Source organism: Talpa occidentalis, unplaced genomic scaffold, assembly GCF_014898055.3.
Source record: "Talpa occidentalis isolate TD23 unplaced genomic scaffold, MPIMG_talOcc4v2.1 talOcc4.13, whole genome shotgun sequence".
NCBI classification, from domain to species: domain Eukaryota; kingdom Metazoa; phylum Chordata; class Mammalia; order Eulipotyphla; family Talpidae; genus Talpa; species Talpa occidentalis.
In genome coordinates, this window is record NW_023601322.1 from 30,822,568 (window position 1) to 30,843,982 (window position 21,415).

The 21,415-nt window shown below is 34.1% G+C and overlaps 1 protein-coding gene across 8 annotated transcripts in view; it reads left to right on the forward strand.

Moving 5' to 3' along the window:
- The window catches only part of NOL4 (nucleolar protein 4), a 307,016-nt gene that overhangs the window by 204,546 nt on the left and 81,055 nt on the right, over nt 1-21,415 (forward strand). The window lies entirely within an intron of this gene.

Consider the following 21,415-nt stretch of genomic DNA (forward strand, 5'->3'; position numbering starts at 1 on the left):
CTCTGGTGAATTCTCTCACCCTCCTGCGCTTCTGACTGTACCCAGAATAAAATTAAAAAATAAATAAATAATAATAATAAATAAATAAATAAATCTAAAAAAATTTAAAAAAAAGTACATTACACAATATGTATAAATAAACAGGTGAAAGTTTTGGTCATATACAAACTATCATCATTTGCTATTAGATAAACATTGTCTTTCATAATGCAGTATATCCTGGAGACTCAAAGGTAAAATTGATTTTGTTCAGAAGGTACTCCAGTACAGAAGTGAGGCAGAAAGTAGATATCACTAAAGGAAAATCTATTAATGTTTGTGAATTGGGGATATGCAGGAAAGGTGTTTATCCCATTGATCACTATATCATCAGTTCCCAGAACAGTTCCTGATATATAATAAATGCTCATAAAATATTTGATAATCAAAATAATTAACTCATTTACATTCTGGTATCACACATATGAGAAAAAGGAGTCAAAAAGGGGTTATATCTAACTTACTGGACATTGTATATGACATTGTACATCAGGATCATGTCACAATTACAGAGAGGTATAAAATAAGCTTTGGTGCTTATTTTATTTTATTTTTTAAAAGAAGAACTTTATTTTTTTAAAGATTTATTTATTTATACATGCACTGGGGTACAGGCCAGAGAATTCACCAGAGAGAGAGCAGGGAGCAGAACAGGAAGAAGGACCAAAGTACATTGCTGAGGGGAGCAGTGGGCAAGACAGGAGCGGTCTGCCTCGCCATGTGGGAATCTCCCTGGCAGGCAGGGAATCGAACCCGCACTACAGAGGCTGCAAACAGCTTCACAGCTCTGTGCTCAACCTGCTGCGCCACCGGGCAGGCCCTATATTGTTTTATTTTAGTTTTTCTTATTCTATTTATTGTACACTTACATAGTGCTTTTGTGTGCCAGGAATTAGTCTTAAAGCTTTACTAATACTAACTCATTGATTATTAGTGGTAAATTGTTATACTGCCTTTGTAGTTCCCTGAGGAAGTTGCACTGAGTTTCATAAAAATCTATATCCAACAGTTAAAATATGTTGAGTATAAGAATATTATCTATCAGCTGTGTCTCCACAGAAAATAAATATTATAATAACATTAACTGATTATCCTTAGTAGCTCTATGTTGGGCCCATCACTATTTCTGAAAGCAAATCCTTTTGTCTGATGTCATACAAATATAAAGCTCTATTAATAGATACTGTATTAAAAGTTACTTGTCTATTGGTTTGGTTTCTAGTATTATTTAAAGACTGTGTACTTGATTTTCTAGTATTTTTCTACCCAGCTGGTTCATAATTATTAACAGATGCTATAATTCATCTAACTAAGATGCAATGGCAAATTATAGCAAATCCTTTTAATATCACTAATCAGTCTACATTTTAGGCCTTAATTCAGTATGACTTTTGTAATTGATTTCAGACATCTGTTTTAAATAACTCATGGTATTTTCAAATTGTGCTTGGTGCCATTGTCTACACTAAGGGAATAAGATACACACACACACATACATGAATATGGATTTTCAAAAGTATTTTTTTCTTTAGTCTTTGGTGGAATTCCAATGTAGAAAATCTATGTACCATGTGGTGTCTATTTCTTTCCCGTAGGATGCATATGTGCCTACCTTGGTTGAAGGTAGTTGTGTGGCTTCTTAATGATAACACATTCATAAAATTAAAATAATGATTCTCTTAGATTTTTGTATGTTTGATTTGTTTGTGAGATTTCAATCTTACCCATTCTTCACCCTTATAATCTACATCACCCATACTGTGGTTCCTCAGGGCCCAAAAGTCTGTAGTTACACTTGGATAGATAATTCTTGCATTTCAGTAGTTCACGAGTCTAATGCCTATAATTTCAGTGACTGTGAAAGAGGGTCTACCCTCTTTGTGGCTTTCAACACCACGTATCTTGCTTTTTCTTAAATGAGCAGGGCTTCACTGTCCTGACCATTTCCTGGGATGGTTTATCTTTCTCTAAAGAAAATAGATTAAGACCCAAGTCTTCATGCTTGAACATTTCATCCTTTTGGCATCCTCAGAAATTGCAAGACTCTATGCCTCTATCTGTTTTCTTGGGCACTCCAAAGGAGAGAGATGAGGTCTAGTGGTTGCCTGTTTGGTATAGGGAAGACCAGAACGATAATATTGACAACATTCATTTTATGTCTCTGCCTAAAGTTTTATTTCCTTAAAAATATAAAATCAATTAGATTTGGTTTTGTTATTTTTCCCTAAAAACAACTTCATGGTCTTTATGAGAATTTTATGTCTCGTGAACATTTGAACCTTATCTTCTGATGTAGAAACCCCCAAATTTAAATGAGCATTTTGCATCACCCTGTGTTGTCTCATATCTTCCAGAAAAGGGTAAGAAATTAAGAGCTTGTTGTTTCTTGGGTAGAGTGGGGTGAGAACTTTAACTTTTCTGAGCCTCATTGATAAAGAAGAAATCTCTGGTTTCATCATGGCTTGGGGTTTGGGGATAGCTCCAAATCTCTCCAACTCTTTGTGCCCATTTGTGCCTACCCATTACAGTGCCATTCTTTCTAGGTGGTCCACAGTCCACAGCCTGCTGGATGAAGATCACTAGTATTTGGGGAAAACAAACATTTGGTTTCAGGAGCCCTGGGAATGAGTACAGCTCTGCTGGATATGTCACTGTGTTAATTATTAAAATTCTCTTAGCCTCATAGAACTCATTTGTAAAATTAGAATAATACTTTAGTTTTGTTTGTGTAGTCAAGATCATAACAGATCCTAACCTCAGACATATTTTATGTTTGAGTTTATAGTTGCAAAGGACCATAATATGTAAAATATATGTCCTTTTCCAGTTTAAGAACTAGATTAGGCCTCTTTATTGCTTAAACTGCAATGGTTCTGAATCCCTACTTGGCTTGTTCAGAATTTTTTTCTCCTGCTGTTCTACCCAGGTAGTTCCTAGAATATTTTTCAATTATCCTTGTTATCATTTGTATTTTCCCTTGACATGCTTCTTTGAAGCTTTGGAGCTTTTCACTTCCAACAACTGAAGAATTTCTTCAGTCAGTAAGTGATACTCTTCTGTCAGTGATTTCATTTCCTCCAAAGATAGAAACTCTGGTATTATTTTTTTAATCTTGCTTTTATAGTATATTTTATATACACTAAAACCCTTTTTAATGTGGTGTATACTCATATCCTTCTATGAATATATGTGAGCTCACATATACCTATATAACCACCCAAACAAGCACTATATAGAAAGGGTTCATTGACCAAAAAAACTCCCCAAATCCCTTATTTCCTCTTTAGCGCGAATGTCTATTCCATTGGCAGCCACTATTCTGATTCTTGTCTCTGTAATTCTGCCTTTGCCAGAAATTAATAGTATATAGCCTTGGGAGCCTGTCTTGTCTTACTTAGCAAAAATGTTTTTGAGATTTATATGTACAGTTCCATGTGTTAATGGTTTCTCTCTGTGTAATGCTGATTAAATTTCCACTGCAAGGCATACTACAGTTTCTTCATAATTGATTGACATTTGTGTTTTCTCCACTTTTTGGCAAATATAATAAATCAGTGTAAACATTACAGAATGGTTATTTGTATAAACAAGTTTTCATTTCTTTTGGGTAAATGATTAGATGTGGGATTTTTAGGATTGTATAATAATCCTATGTTTACATTTAAAAGAACCTGCCAAAGTGATCAGTAAAGTGGTGGTATATTTTACATTCCTGCCAATAATGCATAACAGTTCCCCTGGCTTTATATTATATCCTATTGTGGTATGTAATGTTTTTAAATGCATTTTTTTGTAGTACATTTGTTATTATTTTCTTGAGGATTTTTACCTGTGATTCATGAAACATATTGTTATATCTTTATATGATTTTGGTATTAGGTTAATGCTAATCATAGAATTAGTTATAAAGTATTCTCTCTGCTTCCAGTCTCTGAAAGTAAGGATAAAGAATTGGTAGAATTTCTTCATTAAATCTTTGATAAAATTCACCAGTGAACTATCTGGCTTCATATTCTGTTTTGGAAATTTATTATTGATTCAATTTCTTTAGCAGATATAGGCCTATAAAAATCATCTACTTTTGTGAGTTTTGACAAATTGTGTCTTTCAAGGAATTGGCCCATTTCAGCTAGGCTATCAAATCCCCTGGATGTTTATCTAAGAAAATCTTTTTATTTATTCTTCACATTTGAAAGATAATTTTGCAAGGTACATGTAGTGCCAGCAAGGCACAGAGCAGGTTTTCTATGATCCTGGCAGATGGGTAAAGGAGAAGTCCTGGAGCCCTTCGGGGCTTTTCAGGCTTTTAATGATCTTTTTGCACCGTTTGTAGTGAGGCAACCAGGTACAGGACAGGCGGGGAGGCCTGGAGGCCTGGAGGCTGGCAGGCCTTCTAGGCCCCAGTGTACCTTTACTCTTCCAGGTCTCTCCGGCATCCTCTCGTGATCTCTTTTCTGATCACTACTGCTCTCTGCTGCATGGTCCTCAGCTCCCTGCTTTGTTCTCTACTGCCTGCACCGCTGTGTCACTGCCCTTATACACTCAGCTTCCAAGCTCAGGTGTGCCCATTTACACACGCCCACACAACACTCCTGGTGCCGCCATCAGGCGTGCATATAAGACCACAGGTGTCGATCATTGATGCTAATGGTGGGAGGGCAGAAAAAACCTGATCACTTCCACTTACCCTGCAGTACAGAATTTAATTTTATTTTTCCTTTTAACACTTTAAACATTTCAGTCCACTCACTTCTTGCTTACATGGGTTTTGAAAAAGCAAACATAATTCTTATCTTTGTTATAATATAAGTAAGGCATTTTTTTCTCCTGGGTTTTCTCAGAATTTTTAATTTATCTTTGATTTTTGTAGTAGTTTGAATTTATATGCCTTTTTGTGTTTTTATTTATTTATTGGTGTTTACCCTGTCTCACATTTTCTGGGTCTGTAATTTTGTACCAGATATTAATTTGGGAGAAATTCTCAGTCTTGTTTCAAATACTTTTATTTTTTTATTTTTAATTTTTTTTTAAGAATTATTTATTTGTGCATACAAGAACTGGGGTACAGGCTAGAGGTGTGGGGGGTGAAAGGAGTCACCAGAGACAGAGTGGGGAGTAGAACAGGCAGATCCACTGAAATGCACTGCTGAGGGGAGCAGCGGGAGAGGCAGGGGAGGTCTGCTGAGCCATGTGGGTAGCTCCCTGGCTGGCCGGGGATCAAACCCGTGCTGCAGAGGCTGTGGATAGATTCATAGTGCTGTGCTTAATCCTTTGCGCCACCAGTGAGGCCCTCAAATACTTTTATGGTTCTTCTCTGTTATCCTATGTGTTAAGACTTTCGTAGTTTTCCCCATTCCTTGGATAATCTGTTCTCTTTTTTGGGTTATTGTTTTCTTTGCTTTTATGTTTTTTGGGAGTCTTGTGATATACTTCTCCTTCAGAGATTCTTTCCTCACCTTTCTCCAGTTTACTAATTAGCATGTGAAAAACATTTCTGTTACAGTGTTACAGCTTTTTTTTCACCCTAGCATTTCTTTCTTTTCTTCTTCTTCTTAGGTTTTTTGTCTTTCTGCTTACTATCCGCATCGTTTTGGGATGCTGTCTATTTCAGCCATTAGAGTCTCTAACATATTAATCATAGTTAAATAAATAAATAAATCTTTAAAAAAAAAAAAAAAAGAAAAAAAGAAAAAGAAAGAAAATCCCAAGCGACACCTCCAACATTCCTGCCGTATCTGATTCTGAGGTTTTTTTCTCTTCAAAATGTATTTGTGATCTTTTGGTATGCCTTGTAATTTGTTCTTGTAGCTGGACACAGTGTACTAGGTTAAAGGAAAATAGGCCTTTAGTAATGTGGTGGCCAGGTGTGGGCTCAAGAGGTTTCAAAGGTTCTATAGTGTGTGCTGTGATTAGGTCTGAGTCTTTCAGGGAGACTAGGCCTCTGGATTGTGTACTTCACAAGTATTTCTCCTTTTTTTTTTTTTTCTCCCTTTAGGTGGGATGGGTAATGGTGTTTGCTTGATTTGACAGGTTTTGGGTATTTCCCTTTCACACGCTGTAACAGTTTTCCAGTAAGTAATGTTCAGATTAATTAGTTTCACCTGAGGACGAACCCGCTTTAAAGAGCAGAGAGCTCCAGCTTAGTTCAAAATGGCTCCTTCGTTGTCCTTCTGCCCACACGGGAGGAGAGATTTTTCTTTTGTATTTATCGTAGGGATCTTGGTTGCCCCCTAGAAATAATTCTCACGATGATGTGGGGGCCTTTGTGTAACTGAGTCCCCCTGGAGTTTTTAGCTCTCAGAGTTGCCAACACTGAAACTCCAGCAATTCATCAGCCTTCAGGCTTTCCTACCTCAGCACTGGTTCCTGCTGAGGTTTCTGCTGTGCAAGTCTGCCCTGGTAAGTGCTAGACTCTACAGCCACCCGTGTGTGTCCAGTCTGGGGGTGGGGGGCTGCCACCCGTGTGCATCCAGTCCTGAGGCGGGGGCGGCACTTGTTTTGTGTCTTCCCTTCTCTTGTAGAAAATTAGGTTTGCTGATATAGCCAGTTTGTGGATTTTGTAGTGAGTTTTATCACAATGATTTCCTATAATGTAAAACATATTTACTTTCCTATTGAAATGTTTTTGTTTTCCCGGGTCAAAAATACAAAAAAAAAAAAAAAACTTCTTAGATTTATTATTTTTTTATTGAGGTAACATTGGTTCACATCGCTGTTTATGTATTAGAAGTATAGGCCCTTTCCCCTCATGTTTTGTTACCACACTGTACCCACCACCATTGTCAAAAAAGTAAACTTCTATGACTATTCCTTGCTCCTTTAAGACAAATATTAGATTGAATATTAATAATGTGTTAAAATCCTTAAGTGGATGAGAATAGTAGTGTGCATTATATGAGTGCAATCACAGAGAATGAATTAAAGAGTTATAGTAGGTCTTTATGTACTAAAAATTGACTACTCTGTAGAATGTTAAGAAACAGCAGTTTGGGCCTCCCTGGTGGCGCAGGCACATGGCGCAGCAGAGGATAGCCTCCTGTCTCACCCACTGCTCCCCCCAGCAGTGTACTTCGGTCCTATGCCTGTTCTGCTCCCTGCTCTGTCTCTGGTGGATCTTCTCACCCCCCACAACTCTGGCCTGTATCCCAGTTCTTGTATAAATAAATCTTTTTTTTTAAAGAAAGAAATAGCAATTTGAAGACATTTTAATACTTATAATCTACATAGAAGTGATAAACTTGGTGGTTAACTTTTCTTTACAAATAGCTGTTTTTATTAAAAAAAATACTGATGTAATCCTTTTTTCAGAATGCTATTTCTACTACTCTGATATATGTAAATTGATACCATTATATTAACATTGGTTTACAAACCCTCCCCGTTTTAAAGTAAAACATTATTTTTGTCTTATCCCAAAGTTATTAAAAAGCCTTAATAAACTTTGAATCAGTATAGCAAGTAACTACAATGATGTTTTTAACAAACCCCTTTGTCACTGATAAATATAGCATCATTTGTACTATAAAGAAAATAAAATACAGTAGCCCAACATAAGTAAAGATATTTCTGATCAGGAACACTTGTTTTCCTTTATTGGTTTATTTTACTTAAAGAATAAAGCAGGGAAATGTAGTTGATTTGCTCTAAGGCTTATAATTAATTCCAGTGATTACCTACACATGTAGGTAAACTCTCGTGATAGGTAGATTGACCTTCAGACCTATATCCCAATTTCTTTATCTGTAAAAATAAAGTGGATATTAACCATTTGCTGTTTGACTATCTGCTTAAGTCGATGATGAAAAGACAATTTAGAGAGATTGGGAAATTAAGATTACTTTTACTTAAAATGTCTTTTGTATGTTTCATGTCTTCTCTAACATGACAAAGACAGGTTATGGTTAGTATTTTACCTAAAATCTGCAAATTTTGAATGTACAAACTTTACTGCAAAACTGAAACATTTGATTGCATTTTATTTTAACCAATATTGTGTCATCTAGCGTGTTTCTCTATAATAAAAATAGACACAATGGTTTTTTAATACTGGTCTAGAGGAAAAACCAATTAGAGTGTCTAAAAGGATATTTTTGAGACTCAGTCATAACTGCAGTTAATAAGCATTTAGAAACTATACTCATGGCCGTGAAAGAATTTTCTCAATAGAAAACATAAAATATTTTTATAGCATTTTAAAATACAAACAAAATACTAGAACTCAAGTAACCAAAATGTTGGAAAGCAGTATTTAGGCCATCACAATTAAACACCCATGAGGGTTTATTTTCTCCATTGGCCAGAGAGAATATGTGCTGCGTCAGTAAACATTTTCAGGTGCCTGAATTCCCTAGCTGTCAAAACTATTGCTCTTAAAAATGATCTCTCATGAGATTTTAAACTGGTGCTAACATTTAGGGATGATTATTAAAAAAAGAAATTTTAAAAACTGATCTTTACTTAATCATATTGTAGCCTTCACTTCAGTAGCTAGTTTACATTATAGCACTTCTACATTTGTGAAATGGTTTTAAAACATTTTCTCTTAAACAGCATCTCAATTCCATATTGTAATCCTGTGAGATAGTGTGATTAGCCTTAATGAGGAAACTGAAATTTAGTTTAAATAAATTATCCAGGTTTACACAGATAGCAAATGAAGGCAGGGGAATTGAATTGCTTAAGTTAAAGATAGCCCTTGGGCAAATGCTCACAATTTGTAAAATCTTGAGGTCACATTACATTTCTCCATTATTGATAAAGACTAGAAATAACTAGCTTAGCATTATTTTTGTTTCTTGAATGATGAAATTTACCTGCATTAAAAAAGTTCACATGTACCAATCCAGGAAAATATTTTATGCAAGCCTGACATGTCTGTCTCAAGGTATATTTCCTATATATTTGAGCCTGGGGTTGCATAAGAGTGAAAATTAGTTCAAGATTGAGTTTGCATTGCATTTATTTATAATTCTATATTTATGAAAAAATCACAATTTACTATGTTGGTTAAAAAAAGTCCTTTGTTTCCCTGTTGTTGAACAGATATGACCCTATTAAAAGAACAGTTTTCTGTGACCCTGGAACAAACTTATTCACAGGCTCTATGTTGATTAATGGGTAAATGGTATTTTTATTCTGATTCAAGTCATGTGTGCACAAGAAAAAAATCATCTTTAATTTGTATTTTACAAGTTAAGCACTAGCTTTTTATTTTATTTTTAAAGATTTTTTATTTATTTATTTATACGTGCACTGGGTACAGTCAGAAGCATGGGAGGGTGAGAGAATTCACCAGAGCCAGAGCAGGGAGCAGAACAGACAGAAGGACGAAGTACACTGTTGAGGGGAGCAGCGGGCAACATAGGAGAGGTCTGCGCGCCATGAAGGACACTCACCTGCAGCTGGGGATTGAATGGGTGCTGCAGAGGCTGTGGGCAGCTTCGCAGCCCAGAGCTCAGCTGCTGTGCCACCAGGGGAGGTATAAGCACTAGCTTTTTATACTGTAGTTTATTTCCTTTTTATGGTTAACTGTTGATTCAAATTATTTTAAATTGACAAAATTTGAGGATTTTGACTTACAAACATGGCAAGTTCATTGTTCAATTTATTAGAATATTGAAGAAAAGGAAGAAAGAAAACCAAAGATCTGGGCCTCCCCGGTGGCGCAGCGGTTGAGCGCTGGGTTGCGAAGCTGCCCGCGGCCTCTGCGGCGCCGGTTCGATCCCCGGCTGCTCCCCGGCCACCGGAGGAGGGTCCCACATGGCGAGCAGACCTCTCCTGCCGCCCGCTGCTCCCCTCAGCAGTGTACTTCGGTCCTTCTGCCTGCTCTGCTCCCCGCTCTGGCTCTGGTGAATTCTCTCACCCTCCCGTGCTTCTGACTGTACCCAGTGCATGTGTAAACAAAAACAAACAAACAAATAAATAATAAATAAATAAAAAAAAAAAAAACAAAAACATGCCTCTATAAAAAAAAAAAAAAATTAAAAAAAAAAAAAAAAAAAAAAAGAAAACCAAAGATCCAGTTCAGGGTTTGAAAGTAACAATGCTTCATATTTATAAAATATGTGTCATTTAGAAGTGGGTTGTTTAATCAAGTCTTTTCGAGCTATTTTTCTGTTATTGATGGCAAGTTGAATTCCTTTGTAGTCTGAGAGAGCATATGTTCTATGATTTCTATATTCTTCTAATTTGTTTAAACACTGCTTATCCCTCAAATGTGGTCTGTCTTGATGAATGTTCCATATGAACTTAAGAGACAATTGGACTATTGTTGGATGCTGAAGTCTATAGATGTCAATTGTATTAATCCATTTAAAATCATTTAAAATCACAAAGAATTATGTTGGTGGGTTGTTAAGTTCAACAGTGCCTTTATTGATCTTTTTTTCTTCAGAATATTTCCATTTCTGTTTTGACTACTGAAGTCTCCAACTATAACTTTGAATTCAGTTTTTTTGCCTATCATTGTTTGTCTCATGTAATTTGATGCTCTGTAGTTACATACACTGTAAGGATTGTTTTTCCTTGAAGAATTTACCCATTTATCATTATATATAATACTCTTTATTCATAATTTTCTTTGCTGTGAAGCATACTCTGTGAAATTAGTGTAATTCCTCCCTGCTTGCTTTTTATTACTGTTAGCATGGTGTATCTTTTCATATCCTTTTATTTTTAATCTAACAGGGTCTTTTTTTTTAAATCTACTCTGACAATCTACATTTTAATTGATGCACTTAGGCCATTGACATTTAAGTGCCTATTGATACATGTGGACAAATAACTGCCACTTTCAATTTCTTTATACTTTTATCCTCCATTCTTTTACTTCCTTTTGTGATTTTTCTCACTCTTCCATAATTTCCTAATCCTTATGTGATTTTAAATGAGCAATTTTTGTGATTCAACTTTTTCTCCTTTATTAGCATATCAATTATAATCCTTTTTTAATGGTTACCCTAGAGTTTGCTATACATACTTACAACTGATCCTATTCCACTTTCATGTAACACTATATTGCTTCCCAGGTAGTGCAAATATCTTATAATAATAAAATATTCCTAATTTCTCCTTCCTATATCTAGTATCATTTATGTTATTTATTTCACATGTATATAAACTATAAACATTGCATAAATTAATGCTATTTTAAACAAAACTGTTATGTTACATTAAGAGCATGAAAATAAAGTTCTCATTTTACTTTTATTTCTTCTCTAATGCTCTTTCTTTCTGTACATTCAAGTTGCTTATCTATATCATTTTCCTTCTCACTAAAGAACTTTTAATATTTCTTACAAAGCAGGTATTCTACAGCAAATTACTTCAATTTTGTGTTCTCCAGAAAGTTTTAGTCTCCTTTAATTTTTTTAAAGTTAATTTCACAGGAATCAGAATTATAAGTTGGTGCCCCCCCCCATCTTAATGCTTTAAATATTTCACTCCAATATCTTTGATCCTCTCTAGGTAAGGCCTTCTTCCCCTCTTTGAGTTATTTCAGGTTTTTTTCTTTGATTTTGTTTTTTGTTGTTGTTGTTGTTGTTTTTGTTTTTGTATTTTTTTGCTGAAAGTTATAGGTCTTGAGGCATTTATACTGCTTGATATTCTCTGAACATCATGGATCTCTGATTTGGTCTGCACATTAATTTGGTCTGCACATTAAATTGTGAAAATTCTCAATGATTCTTGTTTTAAATGTTGCTTCTGTTCCTTTCTTCTTCTAGTATTTCCTTTATGCATATTACAACTTTAGTAACATTCCACAGTTCTTGGACACAGTTGAATTTCTCATTGCTCTTCACTTTCAGAAATTCCTGTTGACATATCATCAAGCTTAGAGATTCCTTCCTCAAACTTATCCAATCTTCTGTGAACCCATCAGAGGCATTCTTAATGTCTGTTGTACTATATTTTTTTAAATATCTAGCATTTGTTTCTTTATGCTTTTTCAGATTTTTTTGCCATTTATCAGTATTATGTCTTGTGATTTTTTTTTCATTGAAATATGGACATGATGTCTTAGGTAATAGTAACTGCATCAAATGGGTCTTTAGTAAAATAGTGGGAAGGTGTGTGGGAAGGAGAGGCAGTAGATAATCCTATGGTTAGTTCTCAGTCTTTTAGTGAGTCTATTCCTCAGAGCTATGCTTTTCAGAAGTGCCTCTCAACAGGATTTTTTTTTTTCTTCTATCCATCTCCTTAGGTACTGGACAGTTAGAGGAGGAGGCTGGAGTTGGGTATTATCTTTCCTCCCCATAGAAGGTTAAAGTAGCCAAGAGGCTAGAGTTGGCTGTTTTTCTTCTCTTAAATTAGATGTTGGACAAACCCCGGTAGTTTAGTTTCTGATAAAATGGATTTTTTTTGAGTGCTGGATTTGTTAAGAACAGAATGCTGTGGTTTATTTCCAAATAATTACTTAAAAACTTCTTTTTCAGGAAGTACATTTTTTTTTTATGTTTTTGATTTCCTTCTGTTATTTATTGTAATAACCTGGTAGAATTTCAATAAAAAAACACTCTCAAAAATATTTGTTGACATAAATTAGTGGTCAACTCATTTTTACAAAACCATATCTGAGCCTACATGAAGCTTTTTATAGTTCCTATTTGTCTTTTACTGTAAATATTTGATTTTTAGAAAAATTTGGTTTTTATAGTGTTGATCTGGGATACTTTATATGGTTCATACTCCATATGTTATATCTAAATTCAAAAATATTTCAAATATATCTGCCTAGGACCCATGGTTTCAAATAAAATATTTTGAACCTATAATAATTTTTATCTTAGAATTTCAAGTTATCAATATTTCTTTAATTAGTAGAATGTTATTGTATAATTAACCTGAAGTCAGACGATATAGTTAAGCATTTCATGGCCCATTTTCAACTGAGATTTAACTCTTAAAAAGAAAGTGTTCTTTTAAAAAGATGAGATATTATTACAACAAATTAGACTTTGGTGAAATACATTAACAGTATGCATAACATTTTTCATTTTTAAAAAGTACTTGAGCAAAATTAATTGCTATTCATAATAGATATTCTGAGATTGGACACCTACATTTCCTTTTATCATTTTAATTGTAGAACTAAACTGAGATATTATGAGATGAATTTTGCCAGTTTGGGATTTCTACTTCAGAGTGATGGGTTGATAACTTTAATAGTTGTGTTGGAAATTTTGAAAGCAGCATTAAATCAGGATTTCACATTTTTACTTACTGGGTGACAAGACCTCTCTTATATCACTATATTCTAACTATGTAATAAAAGATAAAAATCAGTATCCCTGACATCTATTTCTGGAAGCTTTAATAACATACATATTATTGAATTCTTCCTCTTAAAGGCAGAGTAACCTAGAGGCTTAGAGTTGAAAAAACCCTAAATGACATTCCAAAAACATATTTCTGTTATTTATGTAATGAAAATTAAAGCCTGCCTGCTGTTCTCCATAACAATTGAACCACCAACAGCCCACAAAGTTTCCTATTTCTCTATATTATTATGAATATTTATTTTTTAGTTTTATGAGGTAGCATCTTATTGTGGTATTGGTATTGATATGTATTCCTCCAATATGTTGAATATCCTGTCATATCTTTGCTGGTCATTTGTATATTATTTTTGGTAACAAGGCCTTTGCTCAATTTTTAATTAGGTTACTTGAATTCTGTTGTTGAATTGTAGGCATTCATAATATATTCACATTGTATTTTTAAAAATTGCAGTGAACATAAATGATTCAATCTGTAAACTAAAGATTCCTTTTTTTTTTTTCAGTTTTCAAATGTCATTTTTCTAATCCGAGAGTTTGATGTTTGTAGCATTCAGGGATTTTAGTTGCAGATGACTAGCTAATCATGGCAGAAAGAAAATACTTATATAAAACAATCTCTGGGAGGGGAAAAGAATCAGTCTTGGATTCTTCACAGCCAGGAATAATTTCTAATTCACATTGCAGAAGTTGCCTGATGGAAATCTTTCAAAATTGAGTATGGTCAGTTGCTCCTGAAACCATAAACACTGCTATCTCTGAGATTGATTTTATAGCAGCCCCCTCTCTGATCACCAGTCTGGCTAGAATCCTTTTCAGATGGCCCATTCCTTTGTCACTACCTTGTGTTTAGAGTCTGTGGTGGTTGCATCTAGTAGGTGGACTGTGGTCAAGAACACACCTCTCCTCTGAATATAGTGAAGACCTTATAAGTTTCTGGCTTGGGAGGTGGGTTCTTCATAAGTAGAGAGATTCTTCAAACATAGGGACAGGTGAAAATATCTACAGGATTTTTGCAACTTGGCTTATCCAATATTACATACTAACACTTTTAAAAAACAGAAATGCTTCTCTACTTCAGAAAACACAACACTCACTTGTTAATTGAAAATATACCTTTCCTCCATAAAAAGAAGTCAACTCAAAATTTCTTTGTTACTATAATAAATTTCTAGTTTAGAGTCTTTGAATAATGTCCATTTCTCATTTTGTTATGATCCCATTTTGTAATAGATGAAACTATATATTTATTTAGCCTAAAGGGCCTTTTCCAAAATAATGGAGGGAAAGAAGAGATTCACCATTTTTCATGAGTGCATTTGAGTCACTGATAGCCATTACAGGATAGGAAGAAATCCCAGGAGCAATCCTAATACCAACCCTCTTGTCATCTTCCATGAGGCATTTATAGTCTGCTGTTACTGGCACCAGAAATAAATAAGAAATGGAGACAGGAAAAACATAGTTGAACTGTTTGTGAGCACAGTGTAGACTATCGAAATTTCTTCTCATCACCATATATGTAAAATAATGTAAGATAAACTTTTTACTGACATGTAGTCAATTTCAAAAGTTTGTCCTTTTGAAGGATATACTCAATAAGTACAGCATAGTACACCATATTTTATATGAGATTCCCAGCAAGTAGACTTTATCTAAGTTATTGTTTGCTTGACATAGACCTGTAGCAGATCTGAAAAGTAGCTAATACTGCTACAAATGAAATCACTTGCTTTATGCATCTCACTTATGAAATTGTATCTTAACATATTGTCTCAAGCATACCACCTATCCAGATGAGGCCTGACATTTTCAGAAAAAATGGTATTCAAAAATACCTTAACAGAATTAAATTATTTGAGCAAATGAATTTTTCAGTAATAAAACGTATGTACATGCTCATCAATAAAAGTATATATGGCATAAGGATAATGTGAAAATACAATACCAAAATAACAGTAATATAGGAATGTGTTGACCTTGATGTTAATTTTATACACTGTATGTGAGTCAGTTGTATAGGGTTACACCCCAAAAACAAAAAGTGAAAGGTTACAGGATTTCGAAAATGTCAACATATCAAAAAGTTTTATTACAAATAAAAAATTCTGAACAAGAAGGTTAAAATAATAGTAAAAAAAAAAAAGCCCATACTTTGTTAGGTCAACATTGCATAAAGAAATGTCAGCAATCCTTTCATTTTGATTTTGACATGTGTTGATATGTATCTCATTATAGCCTTTCAGGCTGAGCTAATTTTATGCAATATTGTTTAATTAAAAAATAGGGTTTTTTCCCCCAAAATTTTGATCAAATATTACTTACAAATAGCAGAACATTAATGAGAAAAATAAATTTATTGCAATTTATATCTTACAGAAAAAATAAGAATGTCAAACTGAAAATGAGATTAACAGTCTATTTGAGAGCCAAAGATCACATAGACTGATTTTGCTTATCAACTGTTTTGAATGACAGACATTACATATCTGAGTTTTGGGAATGGTTAAACATACTAACAAAGCTTAAAGGTCATAAATATTATGTGGAGTGCAAAGTTGTCATGGTTACTGTATTACACATAAATAAAATAAAATTACACTAACTTCTCAGTGTGTTCCTCAGACCAACAGTGTTACAGGGTGAAAGTCTATATGTCCTAAAATTTATATGTTGAAATCCTTACCCAATAATGTGATGGTTTTTAGGAGGTGGGTCCTTTGGGAGTTTACTAAATCGTATGGGTGTTATCCTCCTGAATGGGATTAATGCACTTACAGGAAAGATGCCAAAGAGTTCTCTTGTTCCTTTCACCAAGTGATGATATTAACTGGTATATGTGAGACAGGAATTAGGTCTTCATCATAAATCAAATTTCCCACCACCTTGATCTTGGACTTCTCAGTCTCCAGAACTGTTAGAAAGAGATGTTTGTTGTTACAAGTTAGCTAGCCTCTAGTGTGTTTGTTACAGCAGTCCATACTCGCTAAAACAGTATCGGTATTATCTGGGAACTTACGAAACTCATAATTTTGGGGACTCTCTCCAGACCCACTGAATGAGGTCCAGAAATCTGTGTTTTGATAAATTGTTGGATGATTCTGACACATGTCAAAATGAGAAAACCACTGTTCTTAAACAACCAACGTCTTGAAGAAATATTTAGTATTTAAGTGTGGTTTTAAATTTATAGACAGTTTTCTTTCAGAGGTTATGAAATGATTATCAGATAACAGAATAGCATGAGACTCTTCAAAGTAATTGTTACTTTTTTGAGATGGAAAGAACTTTTGGAAAATGTCAAATATTTATGCAAAATTGTCTAAGAATTAATCTAAGAATAATTAATCTAAATCATGAGAAAGCAAAGAATAGAAAAACCAGTAAGCCAGATAACAACTACTACTTTTTAGTTATACTAACCGTAGATTCCTGTGCAATTAAATAATGCCGTAATAAGTAATAATAAAAAGATATTTTCTGTCCCCTTTGCACAGTAGAAAATGATACTTACTATGTGCAAAGATGTTTTGTATATTTTGCATACGAAGTAACAAATTACAAACTCCTAATTTGAAAATATATAGACTATCATTTTTATTATCCATGTATTTAATAAGTGATTGAGAGAAAACTCAGGTAAAAAAATTAATGGAATATAAAAATATCACTAAAACCAAAAAGTGAAATCAATAGACATTATTCTGTTACAATAAAATAAGTGACTAGCAATAAAAATTTTCAGTTCTTACTACAGACAGTATTTCTTTAGAAGGAAGAAAAATACAATTAATGAAGAAAAATGAATTACAATAGAACATTGAGAGAAGAACTTAGGTTTCATATTGGACTTGACAGAAAATAATGGTATCAATGAAGGAAACATAAAACTCATAAATGCCACTTTAATGAACACATCAGTCACTTCACAGGAAAATTTGAAATGTTCTAACAATTCCTGGTTCAGACATGAAAGGAACTTGATTAAGGGTTTCCCTAAATTGAAAACAATCTAGCAATTTGCATGATGTTAGCAATAATTAATCTGAAGAGCAAAGAAAACTTTCTAAAGCCGTGATAATAAAAGACACATTTCCCCAGTCTAAAAAGATGGGATCATTTTGCTTTTCACTCTACAAATTCATTGTTACATAAAGATACAAAGAGTATGTAGCTGAGAAATGTGAAGGAAAATAGTACCATTGAGATGGGCCATGGAGTTATTTAAGCTTTAAAATATTTATTTATATTTTGTGATTTTGTAGCATTTAGTAAACTATGTAGAATCTTGTAATTTATGATAGCATTTCTCTTTTTAAATAATTATTTACTTTTATATCTAATTTTTCAAATGATCCCCTTTCTCCAAATTTTGCAATTTTGACTTCACACAAATTGAATTCATTCAATCTTATGAACGTAGAACAATGTTCTAAATGAAGTAATGCTTCTTTAATTATTGTTGAATAAATGATTGTCATCTAAAAATACTCAAAATGGAGGTGATATCAATCAAAACTTACAAACTTCAAAATTTATTTTAGAAGTTTAAAATGAATTAAATAGTATAGGATAAAATGTTAATACCCAGCACCGAAATTCAACAGTAATTGAATTTCCACATTTGTTTGCTTTTCACTTCTTAAATGTAGTATTTCAAGGCAAATCCCATATATTAGCTGTTTGTGGGCTGAAGTTGGGAGGTTGTTATCACAATAAAATGGCTTGGAAAAGAAGAGATTGGGGAGGACCCCTGAAGGCATGTTAAAATACAGATTGTTTTGTTCAGCCACAAAAATTCAATCTGGGACAGGAGTCAAGAATTTGCATTTCCGGGCCTCCCCTGTGGTGCAGCGGTTGAGCGCTGGGCTGCGAAGCCCCTGCATTGCCGGTTCGATCCCCGGCTGCTCCCCAGCCACTGAAGGAGGGTCCCACATGGCATGCAGACCTCTCCTGCCGCCCACTGCTCCCCTCAGCAGTGTACTTTGGTCCTTCTGCTTGCTCTGCTCCCTGCTCTGGCTCTGGTGAATTCTCTCACCCTCCCGCACTTCTGGCTGTACCCAGTGCTTGCATAAATAAACAATTAAATAAATAAATAATTCTTAAAAAAAAAAAAATTTGCATTTCCAATTAGTTCCCAAGAAACATTGATTCCAGCAGGCAAACTTTGAGAGTCGCTACTTAGTAGACTGAGGTCTGATTAAAATTCATTTTTTCTTTTAAGAGGGTATTTTTTTAAATGGTTCTGTATGCTTTTTTTTGCACCACATCAGAAGAGGTAAGTTGTAGTTTCATCCATCACACTTAGTGATGCTAAGATTAAGATTCAGTAATAACTGACATTTTAAAAAGTAACCATCAAGATACACTTTTAATCACAAATTGGAAATTATACCATCTGTATTATCCAAACATATAAACAGCCACTCATTCAGAAAACATCTACTTTATTCCCACTTCACATTGTACATTTTCATGAAGACAGTAAAGATGTGGATATAAATGATCCCAGCTTCCAGTAACTCTTATACTCTGTGGAAGAGGAGACATATAAGCTAGCTTGTATAATACTTTATGGTCAGTGCTGTGACAGAGCTGTGTATGTACTGTTATGAAAGCCTGGATGTCTGGCCAAGAATTGTGCTATTCTTCCCTTATTTAGGACATGAACACATATAAACTTTATCTCTATTTCCCTTGACTGCATATATCAAACGTGATGGCCCAGCTGTATCCATGTCAAGCACTGTGCTTTGATCACAGTAAACAAGCAGATTTTGCTTTGTCCTTGTGGGGAATTTTCAAGGTCCAGCTCTATAGGGTGGCCATAGTAGATGGGAAAAATGTAAGAAAAAATGAAGTGCAAATGTATTTTCAGAAGGGTCTTTGCTAAGGAGGACCCCATATTCTCTCAGAGGAACAAATGAAATATGTAACTAAGGCGAAGTCTATTCTTCAATACTTTGTTTTGAGGTTAAACAGGTCCTAAATTGTGATTATTTAAATCTTTGTATTTTTTAAAATTCTGGTCTGTGTTTTTTATATTTATAACTGAACTGTGAAATAATTTCTCCTTAGGGTATGTTCATGAAATTTCATTAAGATGGGCCTGGTTTATGGGCCAATTGCTGCTGTATTTTGTGTGTAACTTGGAGGTCTATATTATTTTGTGTTGTTTCTACATTATCACCTCCAAACCCATGTTCTTTCATTTTTAGAAAGGACTTTATTTTTTTAAGAGAAGTTTTACTGCACAGCAACATTTCCCATATATCTCTTGCCCTTACACATACATTATCCCTCATTATCATTACTTAGCATCACTTACCAAGTCCTAAGTTTATGACCATTGATGAGCATACATTGACAAATGGTAATTACCCCAAACCTGTAATTTATGTTGGGGTTCACTAATAATGTGTTTTCTGTGGGTTTTTACCAATGTATAGTAACATATATTCATTATATTATTATACAGATTATTTTTACTGCCCTAAAAATTCTGAGCTCTGCCTGTTCAACCTTTCCCCACTCCCCACTCCTGGCAACCACTGATCTTTTTACTGCTATAGTTCTGCCTTTTCCAGAAAGTCACATAGTTGAAATTAAATAGTAGGTAGCCATTTCACATTGGTTTCTTTCACCTAATAACTTGCATTTAAGGTTCCATGTCTTTTCGTGGTTTGATAACTATCCTTTTAGTGTCGGTAATAGTTCATTCTCTGAATGTACCAGGTTATCCATTCACCTACTAAAGCATGTCTGGGGTGCTTTCAAGTTTGGGTAATTATGAAAAAGCTGCTATAAACATCCATATGCAGATTTTTGTCTAGACCTAAGCTTTTAAGTCTTTGGGTTAATACCAAGGATCGAGATTGCTAGATCATATGGTGAAGTATATTTAGTTTTGGAAGAAAAAGTCAAACTATCTTCCAAAATGATTATGCCATTTTGAATTCCCACCAACAGTGAACAAGACTATCTTGTCACTATACATCCTGACCAGCTCTTGGTTTCAGAGGTCTGGGTCTTGCCATTCTAGTAGGTGTGCAGTGGTATATTTGTGTTGTTTGAATTTGTATTTACTTGGTGATAAATGATGTGGATTATATTTTTATATACTTATTTGCCATCTGCATATCTTCTTTGCTGAAGTATCTCTTGAAATTTCTGACCCATTTTTTAATCAGATTTTGTTGTTTTTCATGGTCTTTTTCTATTTTTGGGTGACAATTCTTTATTAGATATGTGTTTTGCAATATTCTGCAAGGATGATCTGTGTCTTGTCTTCATTCCGCCATTTTTAAAGAGCAAATATTTTTGCTGAAAAAGGAAATTGTGAGCAGTCCTGGGTGTCAATCCTATAGAGAGCATTTCTTGGATGCTGCTATGAGGGGGGAAATGTAGCAGGATTTGTGATGATGCCTATTGAGCATGAAGGAAAATTAACATGAAAAATGGAGCAAAGTGGTAGTATTTACTTCTGTGTCAAATGCTTTAGTATATTAAGAGTTCACAGTTTAGCAAAGATTAAAGTGGAGTGATGTAAAAGTGGGAATCTTTGTGGAAATTGAAGTTAATCATATTGGCCTTGGATGCTAATTAGATCTGCAGCTTTGAGGGGATCAAGAAATGACACTTCTGAAAAGCAGAATTCATAGCTATAAAAATTTTAGTTTATATTATAGAGGGGGAAAATAACTTTTTGCTTTAAATTTTTAAGTCCTGAACCTTCTCAAATCTATAAAATTGGGTTTTCTTAACCTGGAGTGGCTAGGGCTCTAAATCTTGCATGTATCTGGTGATTCTGCTTGTAACAGAAAACTAACTGGGCTGTGTGTCTCATGTGGTGTGTAGAAAAAATAAATTAGCCCAGTATATTTGGATTCAGATAAGGATATTATTCATAGTATGTTTTTCATACCTATGTTCTGCTTTATATTTTATTAGGCAAATTTACCTTGTTAATGATTTGACTTTTAAAAATATCTGGTTTTAAATTTTAATATCACTTTTAACATCAATGAGATAGCCTACTTTTATTATCCCTACTCTTAGTAAGATCCATAAAATACATATGTTTTCATGACATGGAGGCA